Source organism: Leiobunum rupestre, chromosome 4 (genome assembly GCF_980474605.1).
Source record: "Leiobunum rupestre chromosome 4, qqLeiRupe1.1.hap1, whole genome shotgun sequence".
Taxonomy (NCBI): Eukaryota; Metazoa; Arthropoda; class Arachnida; order Opiliones; family Sclerosomatidae; genus Leiobunum; species Leiobunum rupestre.
In genome coordinates, this window is record NC_143387.1 from 56,984,042 (window position 1) to 57,006,559 (window position 22,518).

The window sequence follows — 22,518 nt, forward strand, 5'->3', positions numbered from 1 at the left end:
CCGAAAAAAAAGTTTTTGTTTTCATGAAACCATTTTTTATACATAGAAATAGCTACACCTTAGACCAAGAAACACAGGGACGTCGCACGGGAGATATTTCGCGCCCGAAGCTTCGTTGCGGCTGCCTATTTCCTATTTATCTCGCGCTGTGTCGCTAGTAGCGAAGGTGAGTCAATTTTTATTGGCTTTTTGAGTCACGTGCACAGCTCTACAATCTGTCAGCACGTGGCCTGCAACAGCGTGGCTTCAAAAAACGAAATTTCTGGTACGTTTTTTTAATATTTGTGTCCCTAAAATATTAAAAAAATATAAAATAATTTAAAAATATGAAACTCTTAGCTGATTATTTTTTTTTCAAGTTCTTTAAAAAACGTTATTTTATCTCTCATGGATGGCGCCTATTGACTATCTGTATCACCTAACCCCCCTCTCCCTACCCCAGCCGCAACAAAGCCCCGCGAAAAATAAAGCGTTGGGTATGCTATGAGCGAGACGTCCCTGTGTTTCTTGGTCTAAGGCTACACCAACAATTCCCAAGTGCAATTTATCACGTCAAAAGACGGGGATGGAAATTATCTTTTATTTGACTCGATTTTCTCATCATTTTCATAAGGAAAACGCCCTCCGATTCTGAGCTCTATTTCGATAACTTCGGTTCATTTACTTCTGATTAAACGTAATGAAATAAAGTAAAAAGAACTTAAAAAATTGTGTATGGTATAAGAAGTCATGGTTTAAAATTACCTAAAATTTTCTTGCGCGTATAATATAATAAAAATTAAAGACAACGAATTGGTTTTTAATTTTTTTAATAATAAAAAAAACTTGACCCAGGTTTCGGTAACCATCATGGTACCATTATCTCTCGATAAAGGTTACGGAAACCTGGGACGAGTTTTTTTTATTATTAAAAATCTTAAAAACGCTAGCGCGCAAGACCAATTCGTTGTCTTTAATTTTGGTATAAGAAGCGTTTGAAAGTCTACGGTCACATCGCGAGCTAACTGACAATCGCGATTCGCACCCTTGAAAAAATCCTCCAGAAGCAAAATATTTACGAGACAGGGAGTCATAAACTGGAGGATGAAGAGTGGGAACGCGTCGAAACCTTTCAAGGGCAACCCGTTCCGAAGAATTCGGCTTATTTTGAGTCACGTTTCCAAACTTAGCCCGTCCAAAGTGGCGAATCTCGACCGTTTTTTGTCGCTTCTCAGCCATTTTGTCGATAATTTTTGGTAGCGGAGTGGGTGGCGTCGAGGAATGCCGTTGAGGTCCCGCGCTAAATCTCGCCACCCTCGGCCGCCCTCCCTGTTCGCGTCATTTTCTCTATCGGCCCAATGTTCTCGCCTATAAATTTACGATCCTCGCGATGGTACTCTCGCGGTCCCGCGAATGTGTGTACGCGATAGAGGGTGTGTTTTCGTCGCGGGTTCGTCTTTGAAGGGGCCGCGCCTACGACCCTATTTAGAAGAGTATTACCCCCGGCCGCACCCACACCCGAGTCGAATCCCCTCCGAGAATCGGATGACTAAAACAGCCGTCTTCCGCATTTTCATTTTGTCTCGAAGAAATCGTCTTTCGTAACTAGCGTGTCCCAGTCTACTTATGGCCTTATTGGAAAGTTACATTTTACTTAAATATTTTATTTAATTTACGAAATTTAAATTAATTGATAAATTGTTTACGGGGAAATTTCGCGTTTATAGCGCAGCCATTAGAGGTTCGATAATAACGATTTTATTTATTCTAGATGGCGACATTTTAATTGTAAATAATATTAATTAAATAAATAATAAATATTATTATAAAAGCAACTTTGTTTAAAGCAATACTTTAAAAACCATAAATAAAAATTTCAACTCGGGGAAAAAATCCTTAAAATCGTCATAAAAAACTCAAAAGTTATATTTTTCGTGGCTTTCAGATAATTTTCAAAAAATTCATTTCAGACCACTGGCGCCATCTAGTGAGATTTCGGGAATTTAAAAATCAACCTCTAATGGAGTTACCTTCTTATCATAAAAATTGTTAAGGTTAACGGTAATAGTTAGTGTAGGGAGCTGTTGGCTCGCCACCACCCTCGTACGCGTTGAAACCCGACCACCTGGATTAATGACTTTAAAAGTCGCTCGATGACTTAGGCCTAAGGTGGTGCCTTGGGTATTAGCCTAGCTGATTATTTTTATTACATTGTAATTGCGCAATTTAATTGAAATACCGAATACGAGTACAAATAATGTTACATGACGCCCATCTTCAACTTTTTAACTATTTTGATTTCCTTGTTCTTTAAGAATGCACCGTTGTTTACATTGAGACGTACAAGAACGACAAAGACATAAGAGACGCATTCTCTTTTTGGGCAAGGAAGCGACGGAGGGAGTACTATTTTACCCCGGTGGCCCAAATTGACGCTCTTTAGCGGAAATTTGAGGGGTGTAAGGGGTACTTCTCCGATTTCGGGGGTGACCCTGCGACGTACGGCTGTGTTGAAAGAGTCCGCTCGGGCACCAAGCAGTCTGCGAAATTCTCCTTTTTTTTTGGCGATATTTATTGTCAAGGGGGGGGGGGGGTCTTTTAGTGGGACGTTTTGACCCTCCGCGCGGTATATAACGTTTGACTTTCTAGTGGCATTCTTGGGGTAAATATCTCGAACACGTGCAGAAAAAGGAAGAAAAGCTCCTTTTCTTCGCTGTGTCGGCTCTTTTGGCGTTCCTTGGGCTTCCTCTGCGGAAGCTTGTCTCGCCAACATTTTAAAAGGGTCACTTTTGACTTTCTTCGCCGCCTTTGTTACGCTGTAGCAGTGACGTAGAGCCAGGGAGGCGCAGAGAGATATATGGCTCCCCCCCCGGAATGGTTATATTTAGAAAAAATTTCGTGAATTTTTTGTGTAGTTTTTAACAACTCTTGACCCTTTTTAAGGATCAGAGATTTGGTGAGTGCCCCCCCCCCCCCTCGAATGGTTGTATTCAGAATGTATTTAAGAATTTAAGAAAACATTGGTTTCCTTAATTTAAGAGGCCATCAGTAATTGAAAAAATCTGTCTTTACTAACCAACACGAACCTTATTTTGAGAAAAAACCTGTCTTTACTAACCAACACGAACCTTATTTTGAGAAAAAAACCTGTCTTTACTAACCAACACGAACCTTATTTTGAGAAAAAACCTGTCTTTACTAACCAACACGAACCTTAATTTGAGGAAAAATCTGTCTTTACTAACCAACACGAACCTTAATTTGAGAAAAATTTTGTCTTTACTAACCAACACGAACCTTAATTTGAGAAAAAATCTGTCTTTACTAACCAACACGAACCTTAATTTGAGGAAAAATCTGTCTTTACTAACCAACACGAACCTTAATTTGAGAAAAATTTTGTCTTTACTAACCAACACGAACCTTAATTTGAGAAAAAATTTGTCTTTACTAGCCAACACGAACCTTATTTTGAGAAAAAAACCTGTCTTTACTAACCAACACGAACCTTATTTTGAGAAAAAATCTGTCTTTACTAACCAACACGAACCTTAATTTGAGGAAAAATCTGTCTTTACTAACCAACACGAACCTTAATTTGAGAAAAATTTTGTCTTTACTAACCAACACGAACCTTAATTTGAGAAAAAATTTGTCTTTACTAACCAACACGAACCTTATTTTGAGAAAAAAACCTGTCTTTACTAACCAACACGAACCTTATTTTGAGAAAAAACCTGTCTTTACTAACCAACACGAACCTTAATTTGAGGAAAAATCTGTCTTTACTAACCAACACGAACCTTAATTTGAGAAAAATTTTGTCTTTACTAACCAACACGAACCTTAATTTGAGAAAAATTTTGTCTTTACTAACCAACACGAACCTTATTTTGAGAAAAAAAACCTGTCTTTACTAACCAACACGAATCTTATTTTGAGAAAAAATCTGTCTTTACTAACCAACACAAACCTTATTTCGAGAAAAAATCTGTCTTTACTAACCAACACAAACCTTATTTTGAGATATTTCCCTTTTTATGTTTTTACTTTGTATGCTTTTAAAATAAATTTAACGTAATATTTTTTTAAATACTTTTTCCATAGAAAATTGTGGGTGGGGTTAAATAAAACGTCCTAATTTGCGTACGTAAATTGGTTTGCCATGGGAAATCAATTTAAAACTAAATTTTCATGGTTTCCCAAGGGAAGCAATTCAACCTGTTTCTATTTTAATCAATGTTAATCCAAATATATTTAGACAAGAATGAAATTAGTCCCCTAATTCATTATTGATATACCAAAATAATAAGTTTAGCCTCAATATTTAGAATGTTTTCAACACAAATTGAACAGGCAGCTTACCAAAATTAATTCTTATTTAAATGCATTATAACCCAAGTCACACGTCACATTTTAATTATCGGTCATATAATAATAATATTTAATTTTTATTTGCATGATATCCGAGTAACTAACAAAATTAAAATGTCAGTGTGGCCCTTTAAGAAAATAATTTAACGTTTCATTTTTATAATTTCTTAAACAAAAAAATTAAAATAATTTTAAAGAAAGTCTCAAATATCCGAAACCTTTGTTAACCAAAATCTTTTAAAACTAGATTGAAATTCGACCAGTTCAAAACCAGAGTTTTAAATGGAGTTTATTAACCGAGCTTATTAGCCAAAAATAAACCTTCCTGCGAGAGAATTAAGCGTGTTTTCTCAAGAAAGCGTCGACGGTACCGCCATCGCACGGGGACCCGGGGCGCAGAAACATCTTTTAATATAAGATCAATGGATTGTCGGCGTGTCTATAGGCGCGCGTCTTAGGTATATTCTGAAAAATTATCCTTCTCGGTACGGGACAATAAATATCCATCAAAACGTCGATATTTCGGGGGTATAATCTCGGAAATTGCTCCGCGCCTTTCGCCCAACACCCCGGACCCCAAATAGCGGAGAGGGAGACCCCCGTTGCTGGCCATCCTCAATTTTTCCACGCCGGAAAAAACGGGGCAATAATTTAATCTAGGAAAGTTAGCTGCTCTGGGGTCACCAAGATAAATCTCAGATAGATTTGACAGCTTCTTCGTGATGGCCGCGCCGCCGGTATGCTTTGATTATAGAAATTATGGGCTACGGTGGCCCTGGGTATCCTTTCGACTCGGCCGCCATCTAGCGGACGGGGGAAGTAGAGCGGACAAAAATGGCGACTATTGACGGCTTCTCGATGAAATATTGTCCGACTGAAATCCTCTTTATTTGATTGGGCTCTCGCGAGTCGCCCGACACATTATTATAGCCAGGAGGGCCTCTCCCCGCGACAACCCCATCTGGCGGACGATCTCCGAGTTGATTTGTTTAAGTCATCAGTTTTTCATTGTCTTACTCACGCGTCGTTTTCTGATAGTTAAAGAGTCAAACCTTTACTATTTTATCCATTTCAAGATTTTCTATATATATTCTATAAACTCGTACACAAATCTATGAAAGGTTTAAAGCGTGCTAGAACATCTAGTGCTTTTTCTATATTGTATAACCGTAGAAAAAAAGTTCGAATTTTTCTAAAAACTATTTAGAAATTTTAAAAATTATTCTATGGAATTCCAATTTCTATACAAACTTTTTTTAAGGGATTCTTTCCAATTGATGCACGAGGAAGTAAAAATATTGTAGTATTATTATTACCTGAAACTGAACCTAAATTTGTATACCGCGTTCGGAACCATTAATTAATTTATTAAATGGCACTATTTTTCACATTTTTATACTCCATTAATTAAATTAATTGTGCCTTTTTTAAAGTTTCTTATACAACGTTCTGTACCTCTAATTTATTTAATTGTGCCCTTTGTTAAATTTTTATAACCCACTCTGAAGCATTAGTTAATTAATTTCCCCGTTATGAACCTATAATTAATTAATAAATTTCCCCATTCTGAACCTTTAATTAAATAATTTCCCCGTTATAAACCTTTAATTAATTAATTTATACGTTATGAACCTTAATTAAATAATTTCCCTGTTGTGAACCTTTAATTATTTAATTTATATTTTATACGTTATGGACCTTTAATTAATTAATTCCCCGTTCTGAACCTTTAGTTCATTAATTTAATTTAATTGTGGCTTTTTTTTCTCTGTGGAAAATGATAAAAATCCATTAAGAATTTTAATAAATAGTCCCAAATTTTGTAACAGCAAACACCCCCCTCTATTTTGGCAAGCACTCGCTAAACATTTCGTCAAATTCGGCTAGCGAAATCGCAGCACGGAGTCGCTAAAAACCCGCTGACATTTGACCCGAATAGAGCGCGTGGCCGGCCGCGCTCTCGAATCAAATTGTTAGTAACGAAGAATGATAACAGGGGTCGCGTAAAACGTTACATCCATTAGCGGGAGGCTTTAACCCTTGGCTCATCCCGCGATTTACAAGTCGGCGTGCCAATCGACGACGCGTTGTTTCCGGTGATCAGGGCCCCAATCGGGCTCGCGATGAGGAACACGTGCCCCGCGCGTGCCCACACTTCAAACCCCTCGAATTCGACGGAGCGGGGGTCCACCCGAAAAAAAGACCCTTCGCTGATGACCTTATCAGTTTGGTTTTTGCGAATAGCGGGGGATACCCATTCCGAGTGTTACATTATCTTTCAACGGGCGCTAAGCCTCGCGAACACGTGTTGTTGCCGCGCAGTTTCGTAGCAGGCCCGCGCTGTCTAAATGGAAATTTGAAAGTATTAGCGGCGTGCCCGGGCGGATTGCGCAGCCCGCGGCGTAGGCCTGGCAATTAAAGTATTCCTCCGCGTAGTGATGCTTCGTTGCCAGAAATATCGTTTGCTCGTTTAGCATATCGTTCCTCGCGAGCCTAACGAGAATTTCAACAAATGGAGAAACGTGAAATGCCCATTGATTTTCACACACGATAAATATTGTTTATTTGTAAGTGCGGAGCTGTGGCCTGAAATATTTGATTGTTGTTCCGCAAAAACTGGACCATGACGACGCGGATGAGTGTCCGAAATTACTTGAAATTATAGAATTATTAGTTAATTTTTTATATCTATGCCTTGTCCTTTTAATTTCAGACATAAATCCTCAATTCTATAGGGCTATATACTTAAATTTTAGTTTCTCTGAAGTACTAAATTATAATTATTTTTATCGTATAAAACTGAACAACTATTTCGGAGGGGAGATTGCAGTGAAAAATAATGAATTAAAAATGTATTATAATTTTGAGGTATATAATATAATCGAAGTTTTGGTGAAAATACCTGAATTTATTTTCACATAACGGAAAATCGAATATCCGTATGAAACATTGAAATTAAATATGAAATTGTTGAAGCATTTCATAACGCACTATTTTGTTTTCGAAAAGTATTTTGAAAATTTAGCATCACGTTTTATAGAAAATGGCTTTATCAATACTGGGTCAGGGCCGTATTAAGGCATGTACCTTGACACAGGGGCCCCCGAGCTTAGGGCCCCCCGTCTTCAAAATAAATGTATTTTCCATTCTATTTTGATATTTTATGTTTATAACCACATTGGCGTTAATAGAGTCAAAAAGTAAGGTTTGAATTTTTTTAGGGGCCCAAAATTCTACTTTTCACAGGGCCCCCCAATAGTTTTTATCCGGCCCTGTACAGGGTATCCGCTTAAAAAGGATCTAGGGCTAATAATTGAAAAACTATTTTTGCATGGAATTGGATATTTTCAAATCGTATAGCACGCGAAGTGGGTTATCAGATGATACGTGACTCAGTGACCTTGTATCATGTCTTCAAGGTCATTGAGTTTTGCATCTGATAGAAGAATTTCATTTACATCTAAACGATTTTGCTCGTAATTTTTTTAAATAACATTTAATATCACAATACTTAAAGGTACGTAATTAGTTCTAACGCGTACCTTTATAATTTTTGGCGACATAAATTCAATCGTTACGCTACAAAGTCTTTAGAAATGTCCACGCGTGTTAGATCCGTCGGTAATTCCGTATAACAACGCGTTATAATTTACAGCGCGTTCGTATAAGTCAAATATGAGAATATTCGGGAAATATTCAATTAATAAACAGCTAGTCCTTTCTCTTGGACGAAACTATGAAACAACGAAAGGCGGTTAAAAATGGCCTCTCCGCTCCATTAAACGCGCCAAACCAGCGAGAAGCGGATGTCGCCACTTTTAATCGACTGTGACAGATATCTCAAAAGTTTATACTTGCCGTCTCAATCTTTACGCGAATTTTAAATATCGCGCCTTTAATATTCCTCGCAAAGTAGGCATTAAGAATGCTTAATAAATTTAGACGCGCGCTAAATATTAGCGACGAATAAATCACTATGAATTTAAAGCCCCCCCGTTTCCAGTAAGAGAGAGGGGCACGTGTTTATAGGACCCAATCGCAAAATGGGGGTCAATTTACTTCGACCAAAGCAAAAGCCAGACCAAATGCCTCCCCACCAAATTGACAGTGCGGTAGGAAGCGGTATACGAAGGTAAAGTCTGCTAAACGCACTTCTAAACCTCGCGGTGTCTGCGAAGGGGGTTTGCGGGGGTGGGAGAGGTTAGGCGGCGAGCTGTTTCATTTTTAGCCGACTTGAAGATCTCATCCATCTTGATCAGACCTCGCCCGGCCCAGATCTCCGCTTTCTCAAGTCGCCCGTCCCCCTGTTGTGGCCCCCCTTTTACCCCTTCAGCCCCTCCCGGCTTTCCTGCCCCGGGGGATATTTAAAAGAGCAACCCCTCCATTATTAATCCCGTTCTCTCGCTGCCCCCGAAAATAATCTCCATTTTGATTTAAGAGTCACAAACTGCTTATTCAATAATCTTGTTTTCCATTTCCCTGAAAGCGTACCCCTTTCCTTCCCCCCTCAACACCCCCCCCCACTCTCCTGTCTTCCCTTTTCTAATAGAAACTTGATTTTCTATCTAGCCCCGGTGTTAAACGCGTTGAAAGATGGCACTACTAGTCTAAGCCCTGTAAATTAACTTCTTTTTCGAACACCGATGTAGCGCGTGAGGTACACTTCTACAGGCGCCAGTAGGCCAAGTATGGTGCTAACCTATTTTATGGAAATTATACAGGTTTTCCTAAGCAGTAGAGAGGTTAAACCCGCGTAAGGTAAAATAGTGTAAACGTACCTTTATAGCGTACAGACTGTTTATCCTAGACGTTTCCGCTCGTCGTTTACCTTCGATTCCTAATAATGTCTTATTTAAATTTAAAACACGTATTTCCTTTAAGCGCATTATCAATTTGAACTTGAGACGTTAAAAACGGTTTTAAAATCAAGGTAAATTTAATAGGTTGTATCAAAAACGTATTTAGATTACTGAGAACGTAATAGACAGCTCCTTTACAGAATCAAGTAGTAATACCAAGGTCCAACTGAATATATCAATTCATAAGTAGTTAAATTTTTAGAATCCACATCGGTTTTTTCAAGAATCAATATGGTTTAGATAAAAAAATTGACGCGATACTAAATTGTACAAAAGCAGTGACGCACGCAGGATTTTTTTTCGTTAGGGGAGAAAAAACTGAAGTTAAAGTGTTGGTTGCACGAAATTTTAGCGATGGCTAATTAATGATTCATTAGAAAGAGCAAACATTTTATAGCAAGTACAGAAAATTTCATCAAAATCGGTTAAGCGGTCTTTGAATTAGTATTAAAAGAAGTCAAAATGCTGGTAATAGAGTTTTTCGGCGAATTTCCAGACTTCTTAAATTCTTCTCGGCACCCATGACGTCAGAAAATGCGAAGCGTATCATTGGCTACAAGAACAATGGAGCTTGCTGGTATTAGAGGGCTAGCTTTAAAATTGTTCGATAGCTACTTGCTATTAGCCTAGCTGATTATTATTATTATTATTATTATTATTATTAATGGTGAAGTACTTGTTAAAATATTTGATACTTACAGCTAGAGTTGTAAGTATGAAAATTTCCGCTCGGATAATTTTCCGGAAGATTACCGAAAACTTTTTTCCGGAAACTTTTCCGTATATTTCCGAAAAAAAGAAAAAAGAGTTTTAATAATTAGCCTAATATTGTTTAATTTTAATTTCGTGGCATTTTTGCCTCATTTTGTCGAATCCAAAAGTAAAACAAAACTAGTCTAAAATAAAAATTGGACAAAACCATGTTACATTCTTAAGCCCCATTTTCATGCTCGCTGGTAGCGGGTAAAAATCGACAAAATCCGCTTCCGCTACACACTTTTTCACTTTCCGCGTCGATCTGTTTCAAACAGATATTTTAGCTTTATTTTCACGCTTGCGAGTGGCGGATGCGAATTTTGACGATTTTTATCCGCTACCAGCGTGCATGAAAATGGGTCTTTAGGTCCATATTTGTTTAATAAGTTGGTAAAAATTGTGAAACGTTCTCTTTCTTCAAATCTAAAGCTATTTCATAGTTTATTGAAACGGATATATACGAATTATATCGAAAATTATGCGTACAGAAAATTGAACTCAACTAACTCAATCGCGGCTCAAAATGTAATTCTTAATTTATTTAACAATTAATGTAACTATTATTATTGTATTAACATGAACCCAGCTACGCACAAGCAGCCCTTGCTTATGTGACAATGGGTATGATTAATTACATTGATATTTATGATGTAATCACTATGTTCATCAATAATTTATTTAACAAATTAATTATTAATAATTATAAGTAGCGCCATCTTTCGGCGAGTTATTTTAAAATATTTTTTAAACTATTTGGCTATTTAGGGTTGAATTAAATTAAATGTTTAATTAAGCTTTCAACAAAGTATCACGAGCTAAATTAAGAGTTAAATCTTTCACAGAAGAAGTAAAAAAGACCAATGATAGGCCATGCAAGATTCGTTGGACCAAGAACGGATCGAAGCAACTGAGAACATACAAATTCCCACGTTTACATGACGTACTCTTTTTTTGAATTTTGGGGGAGGAGCTTAAATTGAAAATATTTCGTAGACACATCAATGGGTCAATAATACTACTATATTTACAAAACAGCCAAAATAATTATATTGCCAATTAATATAATATTTTATTTTAATAATTTTTTTTAATTTTATAATCATGAAGTTTATTATATTATTAAAAATGATAAGAATAATGTAATCGTTTTTAATATTAAGTAAATAAATAATGTCTAAATCTTCATATTTAACATATTATGGTGAATAATGGTTATTTGAATTAAAGTTAATCATTAAAATTATTTACTAAATATACAAATATAATTATTTAATACCTAAAAATTTTCAAATTTATTTGGAGGCTCATTTCAGACAACAGAGGGCGATAAGAAATGTTTAGTAGGCGATAAAATAATAAGTAGTTGGTCACTCCACCAAATGCCAATGCTATATTTGTGTGTTGCTTCGATATGTTATTGGTTGGACTTTTTACTTTTTCACGGGACTAACTTAAAAATATTGGCGTATAGTTTTCAACGTGTCGAATTCGTAAGACCAAAAGCAAACGACTTCGTACAGGAATCCATACCTCTACTTGGAATGCTTATCCTGGCGTATCGCGTATGGTATGATCACTCTGACGGCTTTGGCCCCGCCTGCGAGAGAAAAAATCCTCTCTGCGCGCGCTCCCCTCTCACGTTGTTGTTTGTTAAGCTAACATAGTGACGTCAAAAACACCGTCAGTCACATCGAGACGAAAATCTGCCGTGATAAGCATTCCAAGTAGAAGTATGGATTCCTGCGCTAATCCCAATGTATTGCAAAAAAATGAGGACCTACTTTATCTGGCGTAGGCGTCGACCCATTTACCGCCCTCTTTTCCTTTCCTACCCAAGAAGGGGGGGGGGGGGGAGAAGAGCGAGACAATCAATTATTCTTTCATCGAATCCCTTATAATGAAGCTGCCATTATTGGTTTTGAAAACGCGGCGTTTGAGAGTAACCGCGAAATGAAAACCCCGAGCGCCGTCTACCGGATACTCATATCGTTAGAGCCGCCGACGGAGCGTTAAGAATCTTCCCTATTGATTCTCTTCCAACCTCTTCTCCAGCCAAAGGGTATTCTTTCTCACTTTCTTATCTTTCGCCAATGGAAGACGATGGGTAAACCAATCCGCGGTTATTCGAGCTGAAGGATGTTTCTCAACCGGGAGACTGTTGGGAAACTTTCAGTTTCCTTATTATCAAGAATGTATTTTTTTACTTAAAGGGAATATAACCTCGGGTATTTGGTGTGGAACACCAAAGTTTGCAGCTCTGGCCGCTCTTGCTTTTGGCTTTAGAAACCTTAGGCGCCACTGTACGGGGTAATTTGAAAAATTGAAGGGTCTTCCGTAAAGATTGCTTTGCAGGTTATATTCCCTTTAAAGATAACGATTATGTTGAGACTATTTTAGCGCTGTTCCCAATAATCAGCACCACCTTGGGCCCAAGTCATCTAACGACTTTTAAAGCCAGTAAATTAGGTGGCAAGCCCTTCATGCCAACAGCTCCCCACACTAACTATTACCGTTAACCTCTACAAGTTTTTATGGGAAAAGGAAACCGAAGAACTCAGTGGAAAACCCCTTTATACCATTGGGGAGAGAGCTTGCAAACTCTACGTGGAAGGAGAAGTTCTGAGTTTTCACCCAGTGCCACAAGCTGGGATCAAATCCGGCTATTCTACGTGCGAGGTGAAAGTGCTAACCACTTCGCCACCCCACCTTCAAGCAGTCTGGATGCACGCTTTTTTTAAATATTTTTTTCGAAATATATTCTTGGTGGTTTGAATTATCAGATTATTTAGCACTTTATGAGGCGACGTAAGTGGTTAAAGCAAGGATCCTATATGTTAGAAGGATAGGTAACCCTCCGGCCAGCCCGTGTTTTCAAAACGCCGGCAGCGCCGTCGATATTAATTAGAGAGCCTCTAAACGTGGGACGTCTTGTTTCTACTCCCTCAAGGACAAATTTTGGCGGTGCTTCCTCCGTGTTTTGTCCTTGACGGAATCTAAAGACGGATTCTCTATCGCGCATGACCCACCGACGGCGCTGCCATTTGTCGTCCTTCGCCTCATATCCTTCTAACATATAGGATCCTTGGTTAAAGGCATCAATGCTTTTACTCTCTGGTTCGTCAACCTCTTCGACTGGACTAACCATTGACCAAATAGACTTTTCCATGACCAGTTTGTCTTTTATTTCAACCATATGGACCCTCTCTGTATAACCCGATAGTATCAATTGCAACCGCTAATGGGGTAAAGTTTCCATTTTACTCTATAAAAGAGTACAACGCGGGGAGGAGAGTAGCAATTTTTTCGGGGGATTTTCCTTTTGTAAAGCGCGGATTAACTTCGTTCCCGCTTTGGTTCCCTTTTATCCGTCGGCGCGGGTAGAGCTGATTCCCGAGAGAGGGGCCGCTGATACCCCATTCAAGGACCCCATGTGCACCCCGACTCGACCGTTTCACTCAAGAAAGTCACTTTTTTTCCTCCGAACCCCGAATTTTCAAACAAGCGCATTTGGGCGCAAATTGGGGACCCTTTCGACGACCCTGTTACCAAGTTTCTTCTCACTTTCATTGTACCCTCGTTGTTGAGATTTTCAATTAACTAACAGTAGGGACTTAAGGGGTCACTCGTAGTCACTTTTTGGAGGAAGAATAATGGAAAATCTGAGCGAAAATTTGGGCAATCTGATATCTGATATATCGACATTATTAGATAATTTCAAATCAAATCAAATCATTTTTTATTATTTGTAACTTATTATTATACATTGTGAATTTGTTTGGCCAAGTCTTATAAGACTAGTTTAGGCAGGGTTCATCGGGAAAAGACAACAACAAAAAAGTCAATTGATAGAAAATAAATATTTAAAAAAAATAAAAAATAAAATAATAAACAACAACAACAAAAGAGAAAAAAAAGGGAAAACACGTACACTTCCATAATTAAAAAAACCGATTTCCGTATAATATCATTATATAGGGTTGAAGTTTTTCCTTTTCACTTTTTTCCGGTATATTATAGGTTGCTAATAATATATTCTCAGATCTGAGAATCAGTTGGAAACACTAGCTTCCAGGCTAAAATTGTATAATACGTCTCGACACGTTCAAAGACACTAAATATCACGCCAATTACCAAAAATAATACCATCAACTCTAACTATATTACAGTCCGGTTTTAAACAATTGTTAAAATATAATACGGGAATCTGTGTCATCAATATTTCATCATACGCACTATAGGTTTACCGATATAAAGAAAAAAATATTAAAAGAATATACATTTTCCGAAAGGGAATATAACCTGCAAAGCAATCTTTACGGAAGACCCTTCAATTTTTCAAATTACCCCGTACAGTGGCGCCTAAGATTTCTAAAGCCAAAGGCAAGAGCGGCCAGAGCTGCAAACTTTGGTGTTCCACACCAAATACCTGAGGTTATATTCCCCTTAAAGTTAAATTTCTTAAAAGTGGATTTTTCCAGGCACGTCATTTCCGCATGTTTCAGGAAGGCTTGCTAGTGATTTTCAGGAGAATATACTGAACAAAACATTTTCCCAACTTATTCCTTGTACTTCATCCGATTCTGAGTTGGTATTAGAAAAATTCGCGAACATTTTTAGCTCACCCAAATGACGTCTCCGAATTTTTCCCTCGAGTATTTCAATAGTTGATTTTATAAAATGTCTTTACTCTTGCCCAACTTGTTGAAATATTGCCCTGGAATAGTTCAGCCAATGCCTAAGAATGAGTTCATAAACTCTTTAGTGGGAGAGAAAACGGATCCACAGCTGAAGCGGGGAGGCAACATCTCAACAAGATTGCCAAGGTTATTTTATAAAAAGAACAATTTGTTTTATTAAAATAACGAAAATTTTCAGTTCTACACAAATCGTACCTCAAATATGGAATACGCTTATAAAGATAAAACGCGTAGTAACACCAACAATTTTAAGCGTAAAAAATCTACCACAGCGCGGCTGCCCCATGGCAAAACCTTCTAACCAACAAATTTGTGAAAAGTTAGATTTTTACGCATCAGTATTACTAAGGCATGTACAAAAGTACTGTAAAAGTTTCAGGTAAAAGTCATAAATATTTAACTATTTATGATTTAAAAAATGGTTTTGGATTTTATAATTTTCGCATTAAAAACCACGTTAAAATCTTATAACTTAGGTTTTGAAAAAGTCAAATATCTCAAATTTACGATCGTGTTAGTTAAAAGGTTTTGCCATGGGACAGCCGAGCTAGTCCGTAGGGTTTCGCGTAGGAATCCCGAATCGTAGAGCCATCAAACAGATAGGAAAAGAGTATAGGTTCTGTCAGGCGGAAGGAAGGCTGTGGGCGGGGAAGGGCTTAGGCTCCAGAAAATTGCGGGATTTAATCGACATAGGCGTGGCGTGGGGTGCCCCGATGTTTCCGGAGAAGCTCTCACTTCCCTACTAGATGGCGCTGGAAGCGTGCGGTGGAGGCAATTAATTTCCAGGATTATGTGGATCGGAGAGCCATAATGGCCTTTCAGCGAGCCATGATAGAAAGTAAGTAAAAACCAATGAAATTGAAGAGAGAGAGAGAGATTCCTTTTCGGCGCGCCAATCTATATGGCCCGCTCTACCTTAACAACGGTCACGCGGCCGGCTTCGGATTGAGAGGAAAAACCCCGCGCGCCGAGGCTTAACTCTAAGCCTATATAGTTTTTCCCCCTTTTCTCTCTCTCTCTTTCAGTGCGGGATATATGGATAGATTGAGAGAGAGAGAGAGAGAGAAGAAAAATAATAGGATTTGGGCGCTTTCTATCGGTGGCGACCAGTAAAAACGTTTTGGGAGCGATACCTTACTATTTGGGCCGTTGCGCGAAGGTAGCTTTTTATTGGCTCGGCTCTCTAGGATATTTTCCCTATCCATAGCTTCGTCGTTTATTCCTCCGCCTGCCACCAGCGCCCCCAAGAGGATTGAGTGCCCAACGACGAATAGAAAACTCTCGGTTTTCAATATAAAAGACAATGAGAAAGGGATAATAGAAAGAAGCGCCCTTCCCTCCTCCCCCCCTTTCTCTTTCGGTATATACTGGTGTATATATATATATATATATTTCATGTATATGTGTGCGTGTATACATATATATTCTGCATTTTTTGTAAGTAAATATATATTGATGTGATAGTAGGTCAAAAATAGGTCAACGCCTGTAGAAGTGTTCTACGCGCGCGACATCAGTGTCCAGGGTGAAGTAATCCACCAGGCTCAAAAAAAATTACCTGGTTTCTTTTCACGCAATTTTGAACGGATTTAGATCGAATTAGAAGCTGAATATAAATCCCATAATTACAAAAAACGGTAACGTAATTTAATGCCGATTACTTTATTACGACTAATTGACTTTATGAGCCGAATTACTAGATTTTGCTAATCCATCCTAGTGAATTTAAAGGCCTAAGTTTTCTTCTGCCTGTCACCCTTTAAATTTACTTTCCTTCCAAACAAATACCCTGGTGGTAGGCCAACGTGTTTAGAAGGAAAGTAATTTTAAAGGGAGACTGGCATAAGAAAACCTAGGCCTTTAACTAAACATACATGTAATTTACACATACAACCAGTAGTATATAGGGGGAGTAGACAGTTGTAGCTTTAGCCAGTGCAAGTCGGCATGTGATCCGCTTTCCACAGGGGTGAGGGGGGGGGGACTAAAAAAACGATAATATTTGAATTTAGATAATCATAGAACACTTTGGAAAAGATCGCCGAGTGCGCTTGCCTAACGGAGCAACGCCACCAGTCGGTCACTGAGGTAACTAAATAACGGGTCTGCGGAGACTTGGACGATCTCGAGAGGAAATCAGGCCCGGATTCGATTACGTACCAAACTCGCTCTTTTAAGTGAATTAAAAAAACCATAAATTTAGTAAAGACCTTTTTTCATTTCCCGAACAACTTCAGTAAGTTAAGTTATTGGTAGTTCTGAAATAGATTTTTTGGCTGGTTACTGTCCGTGATCAGTTTCCTAGGCCTTGGATAAACTCCGCAGCGGCACCAGTTTTTAGGCGTTAAAAACCTTATAAACGTAATACAGGAATCCATACCACTACTTGGAATGCTTATCGCGGCAGATTTTCGTCTCGATGTCACGATGTGGCTGACGGTTTATTTGGTATGTTCCCATTTAACCCAATTTTACCTTCTCCCAAAGTTATCAGTTCTCCCAAAAACATGGTGTCCCATTTGTCCCAATTCCATTTCTCCGAACCGGAGTTCATTTAACCCAAAAATATGTATTCCCATTTTTCCCAACGATCAAGTTTCCCAAAAAAATTGATTCCCATTTCTCCCAACGATCAATATTCCCAAAAATATGGATTCCCCTTTCTCCCAATCATTATTTGGAATCAGTAAACAAAGTAAGTTTACCGTTTTGTGAATATGTGAATTGACTTGGCGTTAGGTTAGGTTAGGTTAGATTAGGTTAGCATCGAAAACCCCAGAAGAATTCCTCGAAGCGATAAAATGGGGATTCGATGTAAAATGAAATGGGCAAAATTTGATGTACTTGCATATTAAAATAAAACTTAGATTCATGTTTATACCAAGTGTAATTTTGGGACAAATGGGATTTGTGATAACTATTTTGGGACAAATGGGATTTGGGATAACTATTTTGGGACAAATGGGATTTGGGATAACTATTTTGGGACAAATGGGATTGGGGATAACTATTTTGGGACAAATGGGATTGGGAAAAATAGGATTGGGAGAAATGGGATTGGGAGAAATTGGAATTGGGAGAACTATTTTGGGCGAAATGGGGGTAAACCGTTTCTTTGACCTCACTATGGTAACTAAACAAACAACAACGTGAGAGGGGAGCGCCGACCGAGTGATCTTACCATCAGTTGCGTAACTAGGAACTCCGGGGCCCCCCGCGAAAAACAACTCAGGGCCCTTTTAAATAGCACCGATTTTAATCATAAACGTTTGGGCCCCCCCCCCCCCCCACGCCGCGGGGTCTGCGAGGGCGCTATTTACGCCACTGCTTACCATACGCGATACGCCAGGATAAGCATTCCAAGTAGAGGCATCGATTTCTGCGATATATTTATTAAATTTGTGTGTTAACGGATCAGGGTTTGAAAAAACCCCTTTTTTTCCCAAAAAGCCCAAGTGGGTGTTTCGTGTTTTTTTTATTCGGGTGGGTTTTTTATTTTAGTATACTATTTCCATATTTGTATTACATGATTTGTCAAAAAAAACCCAAATCAAAATAAATTAGAAATGTCTTATATCGAGCCCTGCTAAAAAAGACTGTAGGGACTAGATATCGTCTGCTAGGTAGACTGCTTCACTTTTTTTTGTGTCAGAAAAGCTGAAAAGTGTACAGACACTGCAAAGGCAACAAAGCTGAACCAAAGGACTGGTAGAAATCTTAAGTCATAAGTTTCAAGTCTCAACTATTAAGTTAACAAGCCGGTTAACTTTGTAAATTACTAAATATATATATATATATATATATATATATATATATATATATATATATATATATATATATATATATATAAGTGGTCATTGCACCTTGAAAAAATGTCTTTTCATTAAAATATGAAATTTCAAAGTGGGTTTTTAAAGTGGGTTATTTGGGGTGGGTGGGTCCCAAAAACCCACTGGGTTATCGAACCCTGGATAAATATGTAAACCTGGGGATAACGAAACAGTTACATACTTCATATTACCTCCAAACATTCCAAATTAAACGTTTTTGCGTTACTAAAAAAGAAAATATTATAGAGTGTAAGCCTTAACCGTCGACCGAAACACCAGCTAGAGCTAGGGCCAATTTACTTGCTTGGAGCGTTCCACATTGTAGTTCCCTCTCTGGTTGTATTCATCCGCGGAAAAACTCCAGAAAGAACAGAGAGAAAGGGCGAGAAAATCCTTGAAAACCGCCGTCTCTCACAATTTCCAATGATGCCCACTCTCCCTATTTGCTCCTGACACAATTCACATTTTCCTAAAACCATAGCTGGATGAAAAATTTCAAAAAATTACGTTCCATTTTGTGGTAAATTAAAGTAAAACTAATTCCCATATTAGTTGCTTCATAGCTGAATTAAGCGAGTTCTATCCCATGGGTAGAATAATAACAATAATAATAATTATTATTATAATAGTCAGCTAGGCTAATTACGCAAGGCGCCACCCTAAGCCCAAGCCATCTAGCGACTTTTAATTCCTTTAATTCAGATGGCTGGGTTAAATTGCATAGGAGGGTGGTGGAAGTCTTTCGAGCCAACAGCTCCCTACACTTACTATAACCTCAACAACTTTTTATGTAAAGGGGAAATCGAAGACTCGGGGTTAAACCCCTTTAACCAGTAGGCAGAGAACTTGCAAACTCTAGTCGGGAGGAAAATCTCAATGGGTGCCTTAAAACGCAATTTAACTAAGCTTAAACCGAGCCTAATATATTTTTCATAAAGGTATTTGCAGTTCCTTAGACGTAAATTTACCGTAAAAAAATACATCGACATAACATCGGTAGAAATGAAACTACGAAAAAATCTTCGCTATTTTTGGATAAAGACAACGGCAAACGAAACTTCACTTGTATTTACCCATTCGCTAAAATATCAACGCAACGTACGCGAGTCGTTAATAGCGCGTTCTTTTCGCGAAAGAAATCGGGCAAATTGCATCGTCTAGGCTTCGAAATTATTTTTCCATTAGCGAATCTTTTTTCGCCTGTTATTTCCACCACGCCACGTCGACAATTTTTCACTGTTTCAAGAGCCCATCTTATATCACACTAACTTCTTCTTGGCGCGAGGGGGGAGGGGGAGGGAGTGTTATAAAAAAACGCAATCAGAAGGCTTTCCGTCGTTTTAAAAGTACATTTTCTCAATAGAGAGGATGAATCCCCTCTCCAAGCGAGAGAGAAAAAACGTTAAAGGCTTAGCCCTGTACTATGGACGAGAGAGGTTGCAGTGTAGGGGTAGGAATAACTGCTTTTAGTGCCATCTTTTGTAGATTCTTAACGCTATTTTTAGTTTTAGATGGGCCGCGTATATAGTCCTTTATAGGAAGGGGGGGGGGGAGATCTAAAGGGGTTTAAAGCATCACTAGTGGTTGCACGGCCAAGGCCTTACGCGAAGAACTCAAACTGAAATATATATTTTTTGTTAGATAGCTATTATTATTTTTTTGTTGTAGAACATTTTTTAGCTCAGTTTTGGGTGTGAATCTCAGTTGAAGTCTCTTTCAATGGCATTTTACTAAGCTAAAGCGTGGCCGTACACTGTAATCTCTCATAGAAAAATGTAGTGTGATGCAAAACGGGAGTGAAAGAATGGGTTAACTTGGACTGAGCCAGAAAATGATATTTTTCATACGCAATTATAATATAAAATGTAAAATATATTATATTCGTAGTGGATTTGATTAAATAATTGAAATAATGAAAATCAAATTTTTAAATATATTTTAAAATTGGATGATTTGTATGGCTGTCGTTTAGGATTAAATTTGTAGGCGGTGTCTTGACGTTAGGCTTTGATATTTTATATTCGTTGCTAAATTGATTTATTAAACCTTTTGACGTTTCATATACGAGTGTATATTCCGTTAAAAACAGCGTTACTTTAGGGTGATACCATCCTTGGTAGAAAGTAGATAAACATTTTCGTGACATTCTCGGAAAAAGTCTTTTTCATTTTGACGAACAAAAATGCGTTTGGCGGGGGGAGGGGGTAATGGGGGGTGGGGAGGTCACTGCCTGGAAGATAAAAAGTGATGTTATTTTTTGGCGTTCGGCCCGCCAGCGTCTCTGTTAAAAGGTTTTATATTCGGGCGATGGACACCCTTCCCTCTTTATCCAGCTATATTCGCGCGCAGTGTTATCGTGCAGATTATCTTTTGATATCTGGCCCGTCACATCCCACTTTCTCGGCACTCAATCATGACCGGAAGTGACGCCCCAGCCTTTCTTTTTTTGGCGATTGATCTTTGCTCGTATCTCTTATGATGCCTTTTATGTTTCGAGAGTTTTCTTTATCGCGATACCCTTAATGTTCATCAAACCACGTGATTATATGTAAGTAGGAAAAAACAAGGACGCGATTCTTGATTTGTATTTTGGAAGAATTACTTTTTCAGAAATTATAAAACTTTACGTAATATGGGTAAAGTCGGCTAGGAATTCTAACTATTCTTAGTAGACAAGGAAATAATTCTTATTAATTAGACAAAGTTTTTCCTTAAACAATTTTTTTAAGATGTAAATACAATATATCACTTTATATTTTTTAAATTATAATTTTTAATTTTTAATAAATTTTGAGTTTTAGTCATGATGAATCCGCTCCTCTTGTTTTTCGCGCTCATTAAAATCACGAAAACAGCGCTCGTCTCATTTACGCGCTCATTGGAGACATGAAAACGACGCTCGTCTCTTTTACGCGCTCATTGGAGACATGAAAACGGCGCTCGTCTCTTTTAGGCGCTCTTTGGAGACATGAAAACGGCGCTCGTCTCTTTTAGGCGCTCTTTGGAGACATGAAAACGGCGCTCGTCTCTTTTAGGCGCTCTTTGGAGACATGAAAACGGCGCTCGTCTCTTTTAGGCGCTCTTTGGAGACATGAAAACGGCGCTCGTCTCTTTTAGGCGCTCTTTGGAGACATGAAAACGGCGCTCGTCTCTTTTAGGCGCTCTTTGGAGACATGAAAACGGCGCTCGTCTCTTTTAGGCGCTCTTTGGAGACATGAAAACGGCGCTCGTCTCTTTTAGGCGCTCTTTGGAGACATGAAAACGGCGCTCGTCTCTTTTACGCGCTCATTGGAGACATGAAAACGGCGCTCGTCTCTTTTACGCGCTCATTGGAGACATGAAAACGACGCTCGTCTCTTTTAGGCGCTCATTGGAGACATGAAAACGGTGCTCGTCTCTTTTAGGCGCTCATTGGAGACATGAAAACGACGCTCGTCTCTTTTAGGCGCTCATTGGAGACATGAAAACGACGCTCGTCTCTTTTAGGCGCTCATTGGAGACATGAAAACGACGCTCGTCTCTTTTAGGCGCTCATTGGAGACATGAAAACGACGCTCGTCTCGTTTACGCGCTCATTGGAGACATGAAAACAGCGCTTCTCTCTTTTACGCGCTCATTGGAGACATGAAAACGGCGCTCGTCTCTTTTACGCGCTCATTGGAGACATGAAAACGGCGCTCGTCTCTTTTAGGCGCTCATTGGAGACATGAAAACGACGCTCGTCTCTTTTAAGCGCTCATTGGAGTCATGAAAACGAAGCTAGTCTCTTTTAGGCGCTCATTGGAGACATGAAAACGGCGCTCGTCTCTTTTAGGCGCTCATTGGAGACATGAAAACGACGCTCGTCTCTTTTAAGCGCTCATTGGAGTCATGAAAACGAAGCTAGTCTCTTTTAGGCGCTCTTTGGAGACATGAAAACGAAGCTAGTCTCTTTTACGCGCTCATTGGAGACATGAAAACGACGCTCGTCTCTTTTAGGCGCTCATTGGAGACATGAAAACGACGCTCGTCTCGTTTACGCGC